The sequence below is a fragment of the Mesocricetus auratus genome, unplaced genomic scaffold (assembly GCF_017639785.1).
Source record: "Mesocricetus auratus isolate SY011 unplaced genomic scaffold, BCM_Maur_2.0 Super-Scaffold_2245, whole genome shotgun sequence".
Taxonomy (NCBI): domain Eukaryota; kingdom Metazoa; phylum Chordata; class Mammalia; order Rodentia; family Cricetidae; genus Mesocricetus; species Mesocricetus auratus.
This window is the reverse complement of record NW_024429180.1, coordinates 22,737,243-22,758,762: the sequence shown is the minus strand read 5'-3', so window position 1 is coordinate 22,758,762 and position 21,520 is coordinate 22,737,243. Positions and strand designations below refer to the sequence as shown.

Here is a 21,520-nt window from a genome sequence, read left to right as displayed (position 1 = left end):
AGAAGGTGAAATGTACTGCCAAAAAGAAGAAACAAAAGGCGGAGGAAGAGACAAGAGACAATATTTTATAAATTGTTCTATTAGATATGTGGCAGAGCCATAGAGCACTTACTGCCATGAGCAAGGCCCTGAGTACCACCACAAGAAAAACAAAATTGTTCATCTGAAGACAAATTTCTGAATATTTAAAGAGTCACCAAGGAGCAAGCATTAATGAGAAACATACATAAATTTATTCCTCAGCAAAACTAAATTCTCAAGGTAATTAAAAATAAACAAATAAAAGAGTCTTTCTAAATAAAAGCGATCAATACCGCCATTAAAAATGCATCAACTACAAATGAAATACAACTTAACCCCGGGGTTTTATATAGGGGTTCATTTCTCTTGAGGTCCGTTAGTCCAGTGGTTTAGCTGTTCAAGGCTACCATTGAACCATTTCTTTTTCCCTTTGTATTGTCCCCGCTAGAACAGGTTTCCTTCAGTTGTTCCTGAAATCGTTGTTTCAGGGAAAGTTTTCAAATATTAAGTATATCATTTTCAAGAAACTGTCTCACATTTTCAGGAAACAAAATGAAAAATTTCCCATAACCCTCTAGGTTTCCTTGAGTAAAAAGAGGTTGGACAGATCACACAGCAGTGTCATTGCACAGGCCAGCAAAGGAAAGGCTGAGTGTCTACATAATACAAAGAAAACAGACGGAGTAGTATAAAACTTATTGTCACAAGTTAGGAGCTATGGAGATGCTGAAACATTCTAGAGCAATGTTTCTCAACCTATGGGTCACGACTCCTTGGAGGTTGAGCAGTTCTTCACAGGGGTCACATATTAGATATCCTGCCTATCAGAGATTTACATTATGATTCATAGCACTAGTGAAATTACAGTTATGAAGTAGCAGCAAAAATAATTTTATGGTGTGTGTTGGGGCAGCATCACCACAACATGAGGAGCTATATTAATATCCTAAAGGGCTACAATACTAGGAAGGTTGAACACCACTGTTTTAGAGTGATCTAGGTGGAAAAGGAAATCAAACCTAAGTACAACTCACTGATCTGAGAAATATTTGAGACCGCTTAGGGATAAGCAAGGATCCAGTTATAATTATACTAGACAGGTTTTCCTAATATAAATACTGAATCACTCTAAATAAATAACAAGTGAATCAGAGTAGCGTTGGCACCTCAGCAAAGGACGTACGAGAAAAGGAAGCAATAGGAAATAAGCCATTATGTAAATAGTCACATCAAAAATAGATTACCTAGGTATATACAGAATGATCTTTGCAGACGTACAAAAAGAGATAAAAATGTCATAAAAAATGAATCGACACAAATACAGAGAAATTAAAGGAGTCAAAAGGGCTCCAGAATATCTCATAGTTTAAAAGAGAAGAAGAAAGGAAAACAGGCTCAGAGTGCTCACTCAGTGGTTAAGAGTTAGACGGAAATGTGTGTCCAAACAGAAGCAGAGAAGCATACATTGGGCCATGTAAGACACTCATGAGCAAGGAGGCCTGTGACAGTTCACCATAATTGCCAACTTGACGTGATTTAAAATCAAATGGGAGACCTACCTCCGAATATGCCTATGAGAGTGCGAACAGAGAGGTTAAGTGAGTACGCAAAATCCACACTGTTGGAGTCAACACTTTTGTCATGGGCTGTGGTGCTGGATCAAATAAAATATGAAGGGATGCCTCCAGACATGGTTGTACAGCAAGGTCTAGTTTGTCTTCTAGATAGATGAGAATCACATAGGAAATATGTGTATTATCACCTTAATATAACTAAGAAAAATTAAAGAAATAGATAACTCATTAGAAAAGTCATTGTTTAGAAAAGCAAAGAGACAGGATTATATTCAATATCTCCATGGCTCTGATGCTTACTCTCTTTATTGTTAAAGAAAAAAGCAAATCAGTACTTTAGGTAGTTTATTCACTTTGTGTGCATGTGTACATGTGTGCATGTGAGCATTTCTGTGTGCAGGTGCATAGGTACTTGGGGCCAGAGGTTCATATCAGGTGTTCTTCCATTGCTCATCTTATTTTTTGATTTGAGGTGTGTTGCCAAAGTTGGAATTCAGCCACTAAGTAAGACTAGCTTGACCTCAAGGTACAGAATCCAGCTGCCCTTGCACCCCAAGGCTAGAATCACAGGCATGTGCCACCATACTTGGATTTTTACAAGCATGTTAGGAATCGGACTCATTTCTTCATGCTTGCCTAGAAAGCATGTCACTTATTGAACCACCACTCCAGCCCCTGTAGCTTATAATATATAAGTAAAGTATGTGAAGAAAACAGCACTGAAAAATGGAAGCATCCTATTATAAGATTCTAATATCGCATAAGAAGAAATAAATAGAGACGCTGGTGATATATATTATAAACTCTAGGGTAACTACTAAATAGTTAAATGTTTAGATGTGAGAATAAGATCTCCAATAGTCCACTGGAGGTGGCAAAATTGAACAAACTCAAATAAACAAGCAAACAAAACCCTTAAGCTGAAGAAGGCAAGAAAAGCTGAAACAAGAGGAAAACAGGAGACACACAGAAAACAAGTGCCAGGTAAGAATTCTAAAATTAATCACGTAAAAATTTCACTAAACACAATGGCTTAAGCCGTCCATATCAAACACAGTAGATTAATGTGTTGGGAAAGTAGCTCAATGATAGAGTGCTTGCTTAGCATACCTTGAGGGTCTGGGTTCAATCCCTAGAATCAACAAAAGAATGTTAAAGGATCTAACTGTAAAAGGTAGGTTCTTACATGTAACAACCTATAGTAGAGTTCTCAACAAAGAAAAGAATTATACCACATGATTACAAAGAGGTCAGTTTTTCAAGGATGTAATAATTCTATTTCTATGCATATACAACAGCTTTGAAATGCATAAAGCAAAGACTGATGCGATTTAAAAGAGAATTCCTCCAAAATCACAACACTTCAACCCTCCTTTCTAACAACTCAAAGCAGAAAGGTGACAATATCAGCAACACCACAGAGCAGAGAACACAGTCTAACCAGAGTGACTAACACACACACATAAGCACTAGACAGTTGATAGATTTTTATTGTATGTGCAATATTTACCAAAATAGACCACATTGTGACCCACAAACAAATCTCAGGAAAAGTTTTAAAGGATTATAGCTATATGGAGTGTAATTTCTTTAAAAAAATATTAAGGAAACCAGTGAAAAATCAAATCAACAGCAGAAAGCTATCATGAAGCATACTCAAATATCTGAATATTGAATCATAATCCAGAATCTCAGATGAAATCACTATGTAAATTAGCAGATATACTGAATGAAATATTAAAATACCCATGTTCAAAGTAGCATTTTTCACATTATACGATCATACAAATTCTCAAAACAGCACTCTTATTCATTTTAAGAAACTATAAGGACAGAAGAAAGAAAATAAGAAAAAATCATCAATGTAATCAAAATAGAAAACAATATTAAAAAAATAAATGAAGCCAAAGTTTGGTCATTTCACAATTCCAGTAAAACCAACTAACTTTAGCAAGATTAATCAAGAGGAGGGGGGAAAAAAGAAAACTCATTAGACGCTAGTATAAGTAACAGTGACAAAAAGAGAGACAGATGCAAAGAGATGGGGATCATTGCTAGTCCTAAAAACATTAAAAGTAAGGAGGTATGGACATGTAGCAATATCTTCTATAGTGTAAATGGAAAAGTTATTACCTTCTAAGCCGCAAGCTAGGAAGACTCACCCAAGAAACAATGTCTATCAACTGTACAAATTGAATTCATAGTTTAAAGTGTTCTGTTGATTTTACAAACTGAAATTATAGTTTAATATTGTCGGTATATAAATCATGCACACTCATACATATACACAAATGTGTGTGGGTATGTGTATGTGAGTACAGGTGAACACAGAGGCCAGGAGAGGGGGTTGGATCCCAAGGGTTCAGTGTTACAGATGACTGAGAGCAGCTGTCATGGATTCTGGGACAGGAACTTGGGTCCTCTACAAGAGCAGCTGCTGAACCACCTTACCTCTCAGTATCAAATATATAATTTTAAATTAAAAAATTAAGCTCCAGATGGATTCATTGATGAATTTTCCCATATTTTAATGTAAAAGCGTATCAATTTGACAAAAAGTATATTCCAAAACCTAGCAGATAGAAAGCTAGAAGTAATTCAGCAAGTGAACCAACTGAAAAGGAAAACTATATATTAATATGTAACAATTAGTAAAAACAAAAACCAAAAACCTATAACGGTTTTAGAAATAAAGGAGAAATGATTAAAGAAGAAATCACTATCACAAGTAATATCTTAAAATAATTCTTAAATCTAAAAAAAATAAAACATAAGCAAACAGAGAACCTTAGCATTTGTGAATCAGGATAATATAACGCAGTATAAATAACATTAAAGTGTTCACTATCTCAGGTTATATACCATTAAATATATTTTTAATCACAATGGGTGGGTTTCTCTGGATTGGTTGGTTTGGAGGATTTCTTGTCTCAGGGAGGAGAAAAGAAGAGCCAAATAATCTTTATACATTAAGTACATCTGTGAGAAGAGCTAAGAAAATTATTTATGGAAGAATGCCTGCACAAGAGAGTAAATGAGAGCATATGACATGACAGATGTGGAATTTAGGTGCTCTAGGGAAAGGACACTGAATTTCAGAACTGATGACACAACAGTGCAGCTTTGCACCTGACATAAAAATAGACCCGTAGAAAAGAAAACAGACTCCTGCTTGTATATCACATACAAGTTCAAAGGGCACACACAAATAGTTGTAGAAAATCTAGATATAGATGACATATCTATTTCACCAATGGAGAAAACCCTGAGATGAACAGGGTGCCAGGCAAAGACAGAAATGATTCACATGGAAATATTAAATGATTTATTAACAAAATAGGAGAGAAATGATTATTTTTTGAAAAATTATTTGCAATGGAAATATCAAACAGATATACAACAAATTTCCACAAAAGGAAACATAGTGGGAAGGAAAAAAATGGACAAAGCATATGAAAATCAATTCTTAGGCTAATCCCAAATTGCCTACACTATCCATCGGGAAATGGTAACTGCATTTTAAAGCACATACCCCTATACAACTACCCTATACAACTACTAGAAAGGAAGAAAGTCCACTTTCACTAAAAAAAGTTTCAAGGCAGAGGTACTTGCCTGTAGTGCTGGGAAGATGGGAACTCTTAGATTCTTTTCAAGCAATGCCATAACAGTCATTTAGGGAGTTGCCTCTGGGCACATCCAAGGAGGGTTGAGGATTATCTTGATTGGGTTACTTGAGGTAGGAAGTGTCACTCACTGTGGGTAGCTCCATTCCCTAAGCTGTGATACTGCACTGTGGAGAAGGAGGTAAGCCTAACTCATCTCCCACTCCTTTCTAATTGCGGATAGGATGTGACCAGCTCCCCCACTTTTTACTATGATGAACTGTAGCCTACAACTGTGAGCCAAAAGAAACTATTTTCCCCTTAGGTTGCTTTTGCAGGCGTAGTCTATCACAGCAACAGGAAAAAAAAAAAGCTAGACACTTTCCCTGGGAATCTATCCAGTAGAGCTATGAGGGCAAAACTCTAAAGACATTTCAACATTGGCTTTCATGGAAAGAACTAGATACAAAATGTTGCCAATTAGTAAATGAATAACAGAGGTGAAAGTGGACAAATCTCACACTAAGCACCACACCATGGTGTTTTTAATGAGTTAGTTTGTAGCAGCTGCATTAAAAGATTTCCCTTAGGTAGTACAGAATGAAAAAAAAATATGACAGAGTTACAAAAAAATTATTTTGTTATAAGCAGTGACCAAAACCACCTTGTACTTGCACATGTTATCAACAGCTACAGACATAAAGGAAATGATGGAGGGATACATAATGTTCTTGTGGCCTGACTTATAGACAAAGAAATACTACTGATGGGAAGAGACAGAAAGGACACTAAGTGAAACAGAAGGTGACTAAAAAAACTGTACTGTAAAGTCTCCATCCATGTACAGATATTTTTCAGTATGTGGTAAGTGTGTGTGTGTGTGTGTATGTGTATGTGTGTGTGTGTGTGTGTGTGTGTGTGTGTGTGTATGCACACAGGTACCTGAAGAAGCCAGAAGAGGGCGCTGGATCTCCTGAAGCTAAAGTTATGAGCAGTCATAAGCCACATGGCATGCCATGATTCTCTGCAGGAGTTGAAAACATTCGTAATTGCTGAACCATCTCTCCAGCCCTAAAGACACACCCCCTTTGTGAGAAAGACATATATGTAAGTTCTAATACTCCCCATGAAGATGGGTTTCTATGAAACAGAGCAACTTTCTGTGGATCTCAAGTTGTGTGCCTTTGAAGTAGCAGTCCTAGAACAATAAACTCTCATTTCGAGATCTGTGAAACCATCAGGGTGTGGGTTAGAAAGAGTCTGTTTAGATTGCAGCATACACACTGACAACAAACATATACAGCAGGCTTGAAACAAAAAACTTGATAAGAAGGAAAAGTACTTTTAAGAGGCTCAAAGACTAAACTCAAAATATCTGGGATACATTTTAGGAGCACTGGTGATCTGAAGAAATAAGGCAATCTGCGTCAGATTGTGCTAACTTGGCCATTTCTGTGAACCTAGCTACACAGCTGTTCTCCAGATCATCCATCCTTAAGGTGAAGCTCATGTTCTAGGGACCTTCATAGTGTCAGCACCTGGCAGTAGCCCAGGTGAGGGGCAATGATGAGGTGCCTCCCTCCCCTCCTCCAGAGGACAGATGCCTCTACCTAAACACTCCCCATCAGGTCACCTCAGATTGCTCTCCCACTTTCCTAGATGGAGTTTCCTTAAGATGCATTTCAGAAGGGAATAAGACTGCTGTAGAATATTACTTTACTCTATGTGAAAATATGTCACTGTGATTGATTTAATAAAAGCTAAACAGCCAATATTTAGGCAGGAGGTATAACAAGGACTTATGGAAAGAGAGAAATCTGGGAAGAACAAAAGCAGAATTACCAGCCAAATGGAGAAGAAGCAGGATGGGCAATACAGAGTAAAGTAACTGAGCCACATGAAAGAATGTAGATTTAAAAATATATGGATTAACTTATAAGAACTTGTTAGAAACAACCATAAACTGAGGCCAAGCTTTTATAATTAAAAATAATTCTCCGTGTCATTTCTCTGAACAGCAATCCAAAGAAAATTCTGTCTATACATGGCACCTAATATCTGGCCACATATATCCACATACACCCTGAGAAAGCTTAAAATCATAGTTGGGAACATGGAATTAAATGCTGCTTCCTGGTCTCTTAGGTAGGCTCAGAGGAACCAGCCACCAGCGCTATGCGCCAGTGTCATGTGCTAAGCTGGAAACATTTAGGAAAGCCAGGTCCAGACACATAAAACCTCTAAGAAGGCACAATATGTTTTAAAATGTATGTAGGCTTAAAAAAGAAAAGAAAATGGGTGTAGACACTCATAGAAAAAATAGTTTATTAATAATAAAATAAAGCCTTTAAAGAGAGAATAAAATAATGTAAAGAGGATAAGCCACACAAAAATGGAAAACACAGAGTCTGGACCCTATAAGGTACCATGTTGGCTTTGAATTTTTGGATACTAATGAACAGAGAATGACACCTGCTGACAGACAGATTGTGGAAGGGAATGCTGAATTAAACAGCCAGGATGCTTTAGAAATGTCTTAACTTTAAAATAGAAGTCAAAAAATGTATTTCTTTGGGGAAAAGGTTTTGTTTTTGTTTCCACAGAAAGTGAAATGCCACAGATTTCTTCAAGGTTAAAGAGAGCCAGGTTTGATTGGGGGAGATCTGAAAATCCTGGCTACAAACATAAAGAAATAAACCTAGAAAAATTACAAGATGGGAGATGTATATTTTACCTAATTAAGTATAAAACAAAAAATCATACAGTCCATACTTGTGTTAATGCAGGTATGTATACTACCATTGAAAATTTGTGTTTTCAGAGCAAAGGGACTAGACACCAGTGAAATCAGGTGGCCCAGGTGATCCAGCCACTCAGAGTAGCTCTATTGTAGTTTCCTCAGAGTTCTACATTTAGAACAGCTTTAAGTCTGCTGGCTGAGATCATCCAGGAAGACTTCAGATAAGCCCTACATTTTCAGATTGTACTGAGACTAGACAACAACTAGCTGTCCCAGAACGTGACCATTATCTTGATTTCCTCAGGGTCTCCTAAGGATGCCAGCACCCCCAGACAAGAGGAAACATTCTCTAGAATGCAATGCCCATATTCCCAAGAGGTGGAGTTGGTATTTTTGGATATTCAGTGGATTATGGATGTTTGTCATCATTTAGGGGGGTTGGTTAAAATTTATCATTGGCTATCGTCAGGAAAAAAGTTAAATGAAGGAGATTAGATTCAGGGATCTCTTTATGAAGGAACAAAAGGGGACACAGTATAGAAAGGATGGGATAGAAAAGGTAGATTGTCTACTTTCAAACAACCACTAATCTCAAATATTTTACATTGGCATGTACTTCTGTATATTGACACAAAATTGAATTTATTTTTGCTACAACTTTCGTTATATATGTTTCTACTATGGTTTAAGGTATTGTACCTATGCAACTCATTTTAAAATGTAATGTAAGTTTCTAGTTTTTGAAAGCTATTTTTATTAACTATATAGGGTAATCAAGAAATGCAGTTAGTCACCTATAACAAACATGTAGTCATGATAAGTATGTTTTCAAAATCATACAGAGATATATTTTAGTCACAGAATATGACATTTAAATTGTTTTAATAGCATAAGGCTTTTCATTGCAGTCAGACATGCCTGCTCCTGGCATCACTAATTTACTTCAAAAAAGAATGATGGGCACTTAAGAACCTCCATATGGAGTTTGCATTCTTTATGGCAAAAGCTAGCTATTTGGGCAAGTTTATAGTTTTGCATTGGTAGAGTTAAAATCTTTCTTTTAAATTTAGACAAAAAGGGAGAAATGTTGTGGAATATTCCTTTACACTATGTGAATATATGTCACTGTGATTGGTTTTATAGAAAGCTACACAGCCAATATCTTGACAGGAGATACAGCAGTGACTTCCAGACTGAGGGAGCGCTGTAAAGAAGGAAAGAGGAGTCCCCAGCCATATGGAAAGGAAGCAGGATAGGCAATACAGAGTAAAGGTAACCAAGTCACATAAAAGAATGTAGATTTAAAATAATAGGTTAATTTAAATCATAAAAGCTAGTGAGAAATAAACCTAAGCTATTGGCTGAGCTCACGTGGTTAATAATAAGTCTTCATGTCATTTTTTGTGAGTTGCCAGCCCAAAGAAAAATCTGACTACATAAGACTTTATCTCAACTTGATGGAACATATCCCATGCATCACACAGTAGATGGTGAGACATCTTTTGTGCAAGATGGTCTTTCAAATGTCTGGCTTCTTGAGGCAAAGGAAATGTAAAGAAGATAGTGTTGGAATGAAATAAAAAATTAAAAAGAAAAGCCCTTCATTAAAATTACTCTTACTGTGTTGGTAATCATGGTTCCAGTTCTGGCTTTGTCACCTTCTGGTTTATGTTACCATCTCTTCTTTTAATAGCTGCATCAGTAAAATGGATACCATGTTTCCTTTCTACCCTACAAGACTATCAAGACCAAACTCAAACTGTTCCGGTAAACCCCCAGGCACTAAGCATTTTGTAGTAACCCATGTTTAAGTATTCTCAACCCTCTTACTTTCCAGACTGCCTAAATACAATCTTGTCATCGTGTCTTCAGCTTAGACATTTAGCATTATGTAGTATTCCACACTAACTATCCCATCCTCTGCAGCGCTCAGCCTACAACACAAAGCCCATTGAGGCTGTGCAGAGGACCATTGAAAGTTTATTTATCTCATGGTATACTGTCTCAAGGCGAAATAAATGATGGTTATGTGAGCTTTCTGTATTTACTCTTAAGCAGAAGAGGCGATGTATCTTCACAGAAAGTGGCCTTTTTCCAAATACTCTTTCCAGTAGTACTTGATCCATTGCAATGATTGCAACTCCCTATAATTTTTGTTAGTAAGTCTTTCCTTCTATCGTTCCTACCCTTAAAAAGAATTTTTATTCCTACATTTGTAAAGTATTTGTCATGGATAAAAGTCCTAGTATTTTTTTAAAAGTGTATATGTCCAATGCCTTAAGTAGAATAGAATTTCATAAAGGAGATAGGTTTGGATAAAGTACAGTTTTTAAATTTTATCAGTCATCATCAATTTTGGTTTGTTTTCACAGCTCAAATAAGACTTCCCTAAACTCATTAGGACAGTATATATCCTACTGGCCAAGTCCACGCTAGGAAATTCTAATTTTGGAATAGAAACATTTCTGGTGAGACTACAAAGCAAAGACTTTTGCCAAAACACAACAAAGCCGTCAGTTCTAAAAGATAGGAGAGAAAGCACCACGACTGCCAAATAAATTTTTGGGTTGCAGTCATCATGTGCATATTTACTTTTTCTATGAAAAAATTAAATAAATAAACGTGGGTTAGTGAGTTAGCCCACTGGGTAAAGGCACTGGCCAGCAAGCTGATGGCCTGGGATTGATCCTCAGGACCCACACAGTAGAAGGAGAAAGCCAATGCCCCAAGTAGTCCTCTGACCTTCAAGTGTTCAGAGTTGCCTCTGGCACGTGCCTCCCAACACACAAACACTCAAAACACATACCTTAACAAATGCAATTTTAATTTAAAAATAAGTAAATAAACAAACTCTTTCTATAAATGAGTTTCAATACACACCTCCAAAAATTCTGCAATCTTTGATTTTTCATCAAGAAACAATTTTCTTCCTGTGTACTTCATTCAAGCAACTTACAGCACCTCACACGTTTTCTTCTGTAATCTTCTATATAAGCTTTACTTCCCCAGCCAGATTCTCAGCTCATAAGTGATAATATCAAACTCATTATGCTGCGTACTTACATATACAAGGGAACTTAAAGAAAGTGGAGGTCAAATGAGGATTGTAGCATTTCTTACAAAAATAATGTTTTGTTGTTTTTACTATCCCTCCAGCTTTAATGGTCTTATCTACTAGCAGAATGGACATTAGCCAAAATTTATTGCTCTACTATTATCACTATAGTGGAGTGTCCTGCAGATGCTTCCTTCTAAAGTAACTGTTGTGGGATAGGCCTTGTGATTTGTTTTAGTGTGTGTATCAGCAAACCACTGCCTTCTCTGTTGGAGAAAATGCTGGAGTAAAGGTGGTCAACCAAAGTGATCTATGGCTGATAAAACAACACATTCTGTAAAGAGTATTTATATGTGCAATATTACTGTTACTGCCCTACAGTATGAGACTAGTTCTGGAATGTCACATCAAGGGCTTGTTGGAGCCAAGAGTACCTAGAGCAAAGTTCAGAGGCCTTTTTCAGGTTCAAATCTCCAATCCATAGCTAACTGGATATTGACTATAAACACATTGCTTAACTCTGATCATAATTTGCTAACAACTCCACAAAACACAATCATAGTATAGAACTTAGTTCCAGCTCCTTGAAAGACAAGAGCAGCAGGAGGACTGTTTGAGGCCAAGAGCTTTGAGTTGTAGCAGGCTGTGCTGAGCTGGGGACAGCATCAAGTTCAACATCAGTATGTCGAGTGCCCAGAAGTCAGGACCACTGGGTTTTGTAATAGAGGCAAAACCAAACCATTTCAGGCTGGAAATGGAGCTCATGATATCAAATCTAGAGTAAGATAGAAATCATTGTGCAATATCCATAGCAAACTAGAAGTAATATAATACAATAGCCCATATCTGCTATATGCCATTTGATATAGAACAAACATGATACATGGCAAAAACACAGATGATTATTTGTTCACTAAAGGAAGAAATTTCTGTTTCAGAATCAAAATTTTAAAAAGAACCCTCAAATATGTAGAAGTCCAGGGAGCAAATTTAAATTTTAATGATCTATTATTCTGCACAACAGGAAAATTACAAAGCCCATAATTTACACATTCTGCTAAGTAGAATAATTAAAATGCAAAAATATTTTATGTTCTGTAACTTTAGTCTTTTCCACATTCATCAGTTAACTTCTATTATTCCCACTCAATAAAGATGTAGCCCTCTCTTAATGTAATGATGCTGTCCCCAGAGCATATGAAAATAACAAGCCCCCCCATTGCTTATAACTAGAGGCAGCAACTTTACTCTTCCCTTTTCCATTTATTTTGTTAAAATAAAAGTTTTAAAATCATGTTTGTGTCTATTGTCTGAAGTGGCAAAGTCAGTGGAAGAGGGGGTGTTATTTGGTGAAAGAACGCCATCCCAAAACAGCTGGAAAATATATCTATTAAATATTAGTAAGCCAAAGGACACTTTATAGTGGCACCGCATATCCAGTCATGGGCTGATTGCTTGAGAATCAACCTTTCATAACACCATGTGCAACTAGTCTCTGTTTGCCAAAAGAACAATTACATAAGCTGACATATGTAAAGCCTTGTGCCTAACCTGTGCATTGTAGTGGATGAACTGTGAACAGGGGGTGCCTTTAATTTTCTAATAGTGATACACCATGACCCAAAGCAATTTGGGAAGGAAAGGGTTTTTTTTTTTTTTTTTGCTTACACTGCCACATTGTAGTCCATCATTGAAGGAAACAAGGAAAGGAACTCAAGCAGGGCAGGATCCTGGAGCCAGGAGCTGATGCAGAGACCATGGAGGAGGCTAGCTCCTCATAGCCTACATAGCCCATTTTCCTATAAAATTCAAATAGCACCATACAAAAGAGTCTGGATCCTCCTGATCAATCACTAACTAAGAAAAAACCTTACAGCTGGATCTTATGGAGGCATTTTCTCAATGGAGGTTCCCTCCTTTCCAGTGTGTCAAGCTAAACTGCCCAGACCATTTAATACTCACCTGTAAAAGAGACACCAATACACACTGAACACTAAGCAGGAGTAAATTTCCCACTGGATGCTTTCTGTGTATTTTGATCCTCAAGCCCACTCTGTTGAGATACTTTGATTGGGGTTTTTACAGGTAGATAAACTGACAGGAAAGAATAACTTCTCGGCCAGGTGTTGGTGGCACACTCCTTTAATCCCAACACTTGGGAGGCAGAGGCAGAGGCAGGTGGATCTCTATGAGTTAGAGGCCAGCCTGGTCTTCAGAGCGAGTTCCAGGATAGGCTCCAAAGTAATACAGAGAAACCGTCTTGAAAAACAAAACAAACAAACAAATAAAAAAGAATAACTTCTCTGATTCAACGGCTACAAACTAGGTAGTCTGATGTTTTGCATCCTATCCTGTTTGTTTGATCCTAGTATAATACAGGGCTTCTTTTAGCAATAAGGTTTTTTCCTTAAGTTCAGGAAAATGCAGTCAACAGAGGACTGACTAGCTGATGGAGCAAAATGCTTGCAGCTGGAGAGGAATGGATGGGTTAGGAGGGAAAAGGCTACCGCAGGAACGTTAGCCTACTGAATAGGCTATGGTATGGAAGACACAGGGACTACCCTTGAATCATTTCTCTCAATGAGTGTTCCAGTATTAACATGGTAGTCATCATTTTAGGCTCTATGTGAGAGGTCAGGAGAGTATTCACACGGAGTATACTCTTTCTCCTCTCAAGGTGCTTGTTACTGGAAGAAAACAAAGCAAACAAGCAACAGACATCCCATATGCAGGACCAGAGAACACAGACTGGAATTCAGTAAATTCTAAAGCAGCAGTTTGTAACTAAAACAGAATCCTGCAGAACAAGATAGTGATGCTCACAGCTATGATTTTCACCCAAATAGGAAAGAGTCAAATTAGTTAGACTTTGAGGTCATTTGGGGCTGCTTCTCTGGGCTCCTAAGATTTAGGTGTTTGGACAGATTGCAAATCCACTTTGTTCTTGTTTCCTTAAATTGATGACATGTAGCTGGGCAGAAAAGTCAGTCAGTGGTCTTCATACTCTCGTTTGTATGTTTAATGAAACATACATGGTGAAAAAATGTGACTACAAGTAAAACGTTCGATAAGTTTCCAACCACCACTCCACTGCTACCCAATTTCCCTTCACTGTGTGTTCTAAGCCATGTATGAGACACAGCTTAATCACTAGAACAGGTGAAGATATACAGTTCTGTTCTCCATTCTACAATGAATCACAAACCAGAATTATATTTTTCTCTAAACAGGTTGACTAATAGAATCTTCAGGAAACTCCTTAAAAAATTCTAAAGATTTCCTTTTTTAATTTTATTTTTACAATTTGTGTGTATTTGTGAATGGGTGATTTTTGTGCGTGTGTCTTGTTTTGTTGTTTTTGTTGCTGTTTTGTTTTGTAAGACGGGGTCTCTCACTGAACCAAGAGTTCATTGATTGGCTAGACTGGCTGCCAGTATGTTCCAAATATCCATCATCTCCTCCCCTTTATCCCTGGTGTTAATGGATCGACAGTGCCGGGATCTGAACTCAGGTCCTCATGCTTGTACCATAGCCACTTTGCAAACAAAGGCATCTCCTCTGCTGCCAGGCATTCATTCTACAAATAATCATTATTGTCACTCACTTTTCTCTAAATGTTCATTCAAATGTGTTTCCTGTATTTTTGTTTTAAAAAGCTCACCAATAGGTCACCTACATTACATACATGCTAACAGCTGGTTACTTTCATATCAGTTCCATACAGACTTCTTTTTAAGACTTAACTTTTGCAAGGTCACACAGCAAATCTCTGGTAGGGATAGGAAGGGATGGAATCCATGACCTTTGAAAGTCAGCAGATTTTCTACTCACCCTTGGAAACTCCTCCTCCTCCTGTGCCACTTTCTGGCTGGATCTGAGAAACTGGAATGTCCATCTCTTTTCTTTAACGGGGAGGAGAGTGTCAAGGTCCAGAGTAGTCATCAGTCAAATTGGCCATAACTCCAATGCCTTACAGTTCTCCAGAGTGACTTTCATCCACAATACCTTATCTAACCCTCACCTCAGTTCAAAAAATTGACCAAGGTCACCTTGAGTCAATAAACAAGAAAAACAGACTCAAATGGAGATATGTCTGCTTCTAAATTTTCTCTCTTTCCAAGGTGCTTGCTCTTAGTGGGCACCTGATACAAAAATGAGTGCTTTGCTTTTATTTCCGTGTTTTACAATTACCTATCCAGATTGTCTCCGGGCAAAAGCACATACACAGATTTACAGTAATTTATCTTGTTTTCTTTGAGAAAGGATGGGTTTTATGTTTTCTTATGAATTACTTTGTATTCTCTTATGAATTAGCTTGTTAATCTTATTGTGAGAATAGCTTTTTACTCAATGTAGAACCTGATTAAACAAAGTCACTGAATATTTCCCCTGTGTGTGGTCACATTCTGCTATAATTATTGGCCATAATATCCATAGTGTGAGAGGATAAGATACCAGTGCAGGCAGAGAATATGAAAACACATGCCTAAACATAAATATTAGATATATGCATAGGTAACTTTATACATATGTAATATATACATTTGTATCACCACGAAAAATGGGAGAAGCTACATACTCTGAAAATGATAGTAACTGTTGTTCCTTGGGCATAAATTGTGTCACAGTCAGTAGGCAGTAATCTTCCCCTACAGTGGGGAACAAAAGTGACTCCAAACACTCTAAATGTTTGTTCTCTCAGTTTTCACGTAGCAGGGCTACCACATCAGCTCCCTGTTACTCTCTTAATATCCTGACATCTAGACATCAATACTGTTTGGACCAGTTGAATAAATGATTTCTGTTTAGCACTAACTGCAATACCTACATCACAACCTGCCCACCCACAACACCCATGGCATGGAATACTATGGAAGAGAGGGTGGAAAGAAGGTTAAAAAAAAAGTGATACAGAATGGAATCATCTGGACATGACATCGCTGTTTCACTAAAAAATTCATTGCAGCTATGCTTACCTGCAGAAGACATGTACAAGATCAAGCCAACCAGATCAGTCAACACAGCTGCATGTAGAACTAGTAAGAATATCACACACATACACACACGCACACACAGAGAGAGAGAGAGAGAGAGAGAGAGAGAGAGAGAGAGAGAGAGGACATGAACATAGAAAGAGGTGTGTTGGGGGTGTCCATGGGGAGAAGGAAGAGAGAGCTGGTGTGGACAAATAATCAAGACACATTGTATATATGTATGAAGTTGTGAAAAAGATGGATTGCATACATATATGAAATTGTGGAAATATAAAAGCTCTTCTAAAAATATCAAAACAAATAAGTGTGCATGTCTGAAAATATTTGTAACAGATGTTAAAAAACAAAAGGCTTTAAGGGGCTAAAAGGAAGAAAGACCATATTAGAGCACGACTCTTCCACTGCTGCCAGACCAAAGCAAATTTTATAGGGTGGTATAATTACTCAAGTAGCCACTTTGTGACAATAAACACTCCAAACCAAGAAATCCTTTTGTAACCTAATTACTGAGAGCATATAGAGAAAGCGATCATTTAATCCAGAGCGTGTGTCTACCACAGGCACTCAGTAGCTGACTCCAGACTGCGTGTGGTTTGTGTGGGCCCCCAAGAAAGAATTTGGGTGGATTGAAGTCACACAGAGTTAGAACCCAAGCAGGCCTGACAGAGCCACAGGCAGCTGACCTTCCAGGCACAGGGCAAGGCCCATCTGTCAGCTTCCATTCTGCATCTGGCAATGGAGAGGGTGTGGTAGATGAGTTATGGCTGTGTGGTTAGAGGGTGTGGCCAAGGATTTAATTTCAATATTTTTACCCTTACATTTTATACACATTTAAAACCAAAGGCTGTGCCTAACTCACAAGCTGAAAAAGGAAAAAAAGTTCTGTTCTTTTTTGTTTTGTTTCGTTTTCTTTTCTTTTAGTAAAACAAGCTAGGTGTGCGGCCCACTCCTGTCCTGTACCAAGAAGGTGAAGCCAGGAGGACCAGGAGTTCAAGGGCAGTTACAGATGAGTTAAAGGTCTGCCAGGGTTACATTAAAAAAAAAATGAGGTAAAACTACAGGTACTTCCAGTCTGCCATTGTACTGATTTAAAAATGTAAACGCCACAGACAGAAGCTACAGTCCATTTCAGAACTTATAAAAATGGTTACTTCCCAAACAAAACGACAGCACTGGTATTAATTTGGACATTCTTAGCTCATGTTTGTTAATCAACATGCTAGCACATTAGCTAAAAAATCATACTGCTACTAATAGTATCATAATAGTGTTTGTGCCATTACTACTTTTATGCGATTACTTTGCATTAATATATGCAAGCTTCACCTACGTTTATGAACCCCAAACCCTTAAGAATGACTCTCCTAACTATAAGCAAACAAATCATCCTACCTCCCAATTTTATAGAATTGTTTTAATGTTATTTAATTTTTATCAATATGAGAGTCAGTACTTTTTATTTTGTAGTTATTGGAAAAGATGCCTAGGACAATTTTACATTGTCAGCTGTTTTAAAGTACCACCTCCCAGGACAAGGTTCCTCACAACAAAGTAGCCAACACTTCCCATTTGGAATGCTCTCAGTGCAGGCCTGGAGGCCTCAGCACTTAAATCACCTTTGCTAAGATAAAATACACCAGGTTTAAAGTGAGTGACTTCACTCTGTTGCTAACAAACTGCTTCACGGCGTAACATCTGACTCACAGAGACTTTGAAAATGTGTTTCCCCTTCACAAAGAGCCAAAAGAAAATTTCTAGGTTGTGTGCAGACTCTTGAGGACCGGACCATCAGGCACCCTAGGAGAAAGGGTGCTTGCCCTCGCTACCTTTGCTTTTGGAACACACAGAGGCAGCAGCTGGAGTAAACAAGCAGCCCGGAGTCTCTAAGGTCAAGGTCTCAACTGCTATCCCAGGACCATTTCCTCCCAGACGACATGGTTTCTTGAAAAGGACTTGCTAGTGGGAGACAATGATTTTCATCCAATAAAAAGGCATAAAAAAATTCACCAATAAAGTTGAACTGACCAAAGTTTCTTTGAAATATGCCTAAATGCTAGACAAATAACTGAAATCAGACTTCAGTAATCAAGAGAAATCCTCAAGAATGTTTTATTTACCCTGGCACAGTTATATTAGCTAAATAGATGCAGCTCATAAATTATTGAATTTTCATATGAAAATATGTTAATTGTGCTGGTTTAAGGATATTTCATATTAACTGAATTAGCATAATAATCCTTTTTTCTAAGTGCATGAGAAATGTTTTTGCCAATTTTTAAGTGCTCAAATTGCTGTCTCCCAAACTTAAATGAGAGCTGCCTAGTGTCAAGACTGACCAGGCAGGCAGCATCGATAGAGACGTGACTTAGGCAATTGAAATGTCTGTTTCAAACATCCTATTTCTAACGAGATTCTACAGTTAAATTTTCTCAAGCCTAAAAATAAACTCTTTACATAACCAATCTCTACCTGTTTTTCTTTTTCTTTCTTTTTTTTTTTTTAATGTAACCAACATTCAAATGAGGACCTACTGGTAGGCTGGGTTTTTTTTTCTAAGGGAGGAGGAGTCCCCCTGTGGTAATTAAATGCCAGTCTTAAAAGCATGTCTTGGATGACGGTTTATTTTCTCATCAAAGTGACCATTCCTATTCACATCAGAAGCTGCTGCTTGCTAAAAGCCACCAAACGTCTGTGAAAGCGTTTACTTATCCAAACAACTCTCTCCTCCACTAAGAAAGGGGCATGAAGGCTTCGAGGTGGATTTGCAGAATGACGTGTATTTGATTGGCAGATGTCTAAGAAGCAACTAGATGCACAGGCACCAAATGTAAATAGATCCTCTGCCTGTCTCTCCCGTGTAGCAGGGAAACAGAATATTCACGCCAAGTTAACATATCACAGTTCTCGGTGGAGTATTCTATTAGCCAGTAGAATTATTTAAAACAATCCATACAGAACAGAGACCTAAGCCATCTGTACGGTTATAAGAGAGCTGACAATGCTAAACACAGAAACTGTTTATCCAGATTACACATTCCGTTGTACTAATACTATTTAACTCAACAAAGTCAGCTTTTATCAGCTGAATTAGGGCAATTACCAGTAAAGTATGCAAAACTAGAAGCGCAGGGGAGGGGGGCTGGGAAGCTACAGGATATCTAACAAAGGAATTGGTACTTTTTTCCAGGCTTTTGCTTCAGACGCACGGAGAAACAAAACTGTTGAGTACACCCCACCCTTTCCCCCAAAGATAAAAGTTTGCAAAGTTCTGAGAGGCAGTTCTCTACCCAACAAAAGCAAGACTGATTCTCTCGGCAGGAGAGCATCTAACGTGAACACCAACTAATGTTGCTGAGGTCAAGTCTAAGGCGAGAAGTGGCTCCTAGGCCAGCTCCACCAGCTTCTTGGCCCAGGTAGCCTTACAAAGTTGTCCCTTGTCAACTCCAGCCAGGTCCTTCGGAATTGAAAATAACAGCCACAGGCCAGCCCCTGGCTACTCCCATGGACCAGGCACGGTAGCAAGTGACAGTTCCACATCATTTTGACCAGAGACAATAATGAATGTAGCGCCAGGACCACTATTCATGCCAGCAATGTTATCTCCTCCTTAACCCCTTCCCCTCCACACTCCAGTGCTCAGACACTGGCCGCACAGCCCTGGTGGGGCTATTCATCCAGCCCATCCATTGCTGGGGTCCAACTACTTCCACAACCCCCCCCCCCGTTCGGCCCTGGGGATTTATTTCTCATCCTTGGCAACTGTCAGGCAAACCCTGCAACCAACAATTCCAGTCGGGGGAGCAAAGCATTTGCTTAATTCGCGTTACTTGCTAAGTTCTTTTTAAAATGTTTAGGGAGTGGGACAAGTAACCTCCCTCTTTCTTCTCCGCGAATCCGACTGCCGCTCCTGGCTCGGCAATAGCATCGCCCTTCCCCGGCCCCCTCCTGCTTCCCAACACTTTTCCCCCATTTAAGAACACAGACCAACCAAAATGATTTAACTTGAGCAGATGACAGAAGGAAAATAAAACACGTTAAGAGAATACGATCTGATTTGGGATGGCACAAAAAGGAGGGGGTTGTTTATTTTGATAAAAAAAAAACGGAATCGGCACAGACCTGAACAGAAGCTGCAGAGCAGGAGAAATTGTTTTCTTTCCCTCACACAGAGTCCCCCTCTCTCTCTCTCGCCCTTTCTCTCTCACACGCGCGCGCGCACACACACTCGCACACACACACACTCGCACACACACGCACACACACATACACACACGGCGTCACCCGCGCACACTCACACGCACAAGCAGAGCCTCTCAGCGGCTCTCTGCAGTTCTCAGGAAATGAATGGGGGGCAACCCAGGGAACTGTTGTACTTGCAAATGACTTACCCAGATCACATGATGCGCTAAATGTAGGGTGGGCCGGTGGGTGGAGGCTGCCGAGACGCGAGCCCAGGTCTAACGTGGGGAGCCTCGCCAGGCCCGCATCGAATTACCCCGGGGCCCAGCCGAGGGGGTTGCAAGAAGCCGCTTCTCCTCCCTTTGCAGCCCGCAGCTCAGGAAATCGGAGAGGCGCGGGGGTTGGGGCGGGGTAGGGCGAGGCTGGGGTGTGTGTGGGGTGTGGGGGGGTGAAAACAGAAAACCCCCAAACAAAAGAGCTCAGGGTCCTCCTCCCCAGAAACAAAGCCCCGCCGCTGCGGGCGAGCCCCGGGGTGGGGCTGAGGGCGGGGGCGGCGGCGGGGAGGGGCTCGCTCAGCAGGCGCTAAGTCGCTTTATTGCCATAAAATGGGGCCCCGAGCCGCTCCGCCGGAGGATTAGGAGGCGGGCTCAGAGTGTGATGGTTGAAATCCCCTGTGGGAAACTAACCCCTCCCCGATCGCAGAGGTAGAACGCAACACCCACTGCCCAGCCCTCTCCTTGCCAGCCTGGCCAGCGGCAGGGGGTGGGTCCGCGGAGCCACCACCCCGCCCCACCCCTACCCCCGCCCCTGGCCCTGGGCCTTCGCCGCGCCACCCTGTCACCTGCACCACCTCTCTGCGGCACCCTAAATAACCCACACATGGCCCCTGGCACTCCTGTAGCCGCAACCTGGGTGGAATTCTAGGGGTCGCGGAGAGAGGAACCCCCCTGATGGCAACTCTCCGGGGCCAGACTCCTGCCGAGCGGCCACCAAGTCCCCCTCTTTTGTGTCACCACGCGCCTAGGCAGTCTTGGGGAAAGAATTAGGAGACGATTAAAGAGGCCAGCCCGCGAGGACCTCGCCCACTCCCCACCACAACCAGGCTGGGTGGGGGCGAGCGAGGAGGGGCCCCGTGCCCATGCTGTCCCTGCGGCTCACCCGCGGCTAACTTGGAAAGGTGTGGGCGGAGCCGGCGGAGTCTGCGGGGTCCGCCCCCGGGCGTCCGGCGGTTTGGGCAACAATGGGGTCCCGGTGGGGGCTGCCCCGCGGGTGGCGCGGGCGGAGAGACTCGACTAACGACGACAGGGGGATCATTGTTTGGGTTCGAGTGTGTCGCACGCTGCAAGAAAGGC

At 40.0% G+C, this 21,520-nt stretch overlaps 1 protein-coding gene across 5 annotated transcripts in view; it reads right to left on the bottom strand.

The window, feature by feature from the left end:
- The window catches only part of Klf12 (Kruppel like factor 12), a 402,663-nt gene extending 381,953 nt beyond the window's left edge, over positions 1–20,710 (bottom strand). For 2 of the 5 annotated variants that reach the window (XM_040752477.1, XM_040752575.1), the window contains exon 1: positions 20,378–20,710. The gene's annotated coding sequence lies outside the window, so the exon portion shown is untranslated. Of the gene's footprint in view, positions 1–20,108; positions 20,348–20,377 lie in introns of those variants that run through there. The other 3 variants (XM_040752624.1, XM_040752661.1, XM_040752534.1) reach the window with 2 other exon arrangements.
- Between the last annotated feature and the right edge of the window lie 810 nt (positions 20,711–21,520).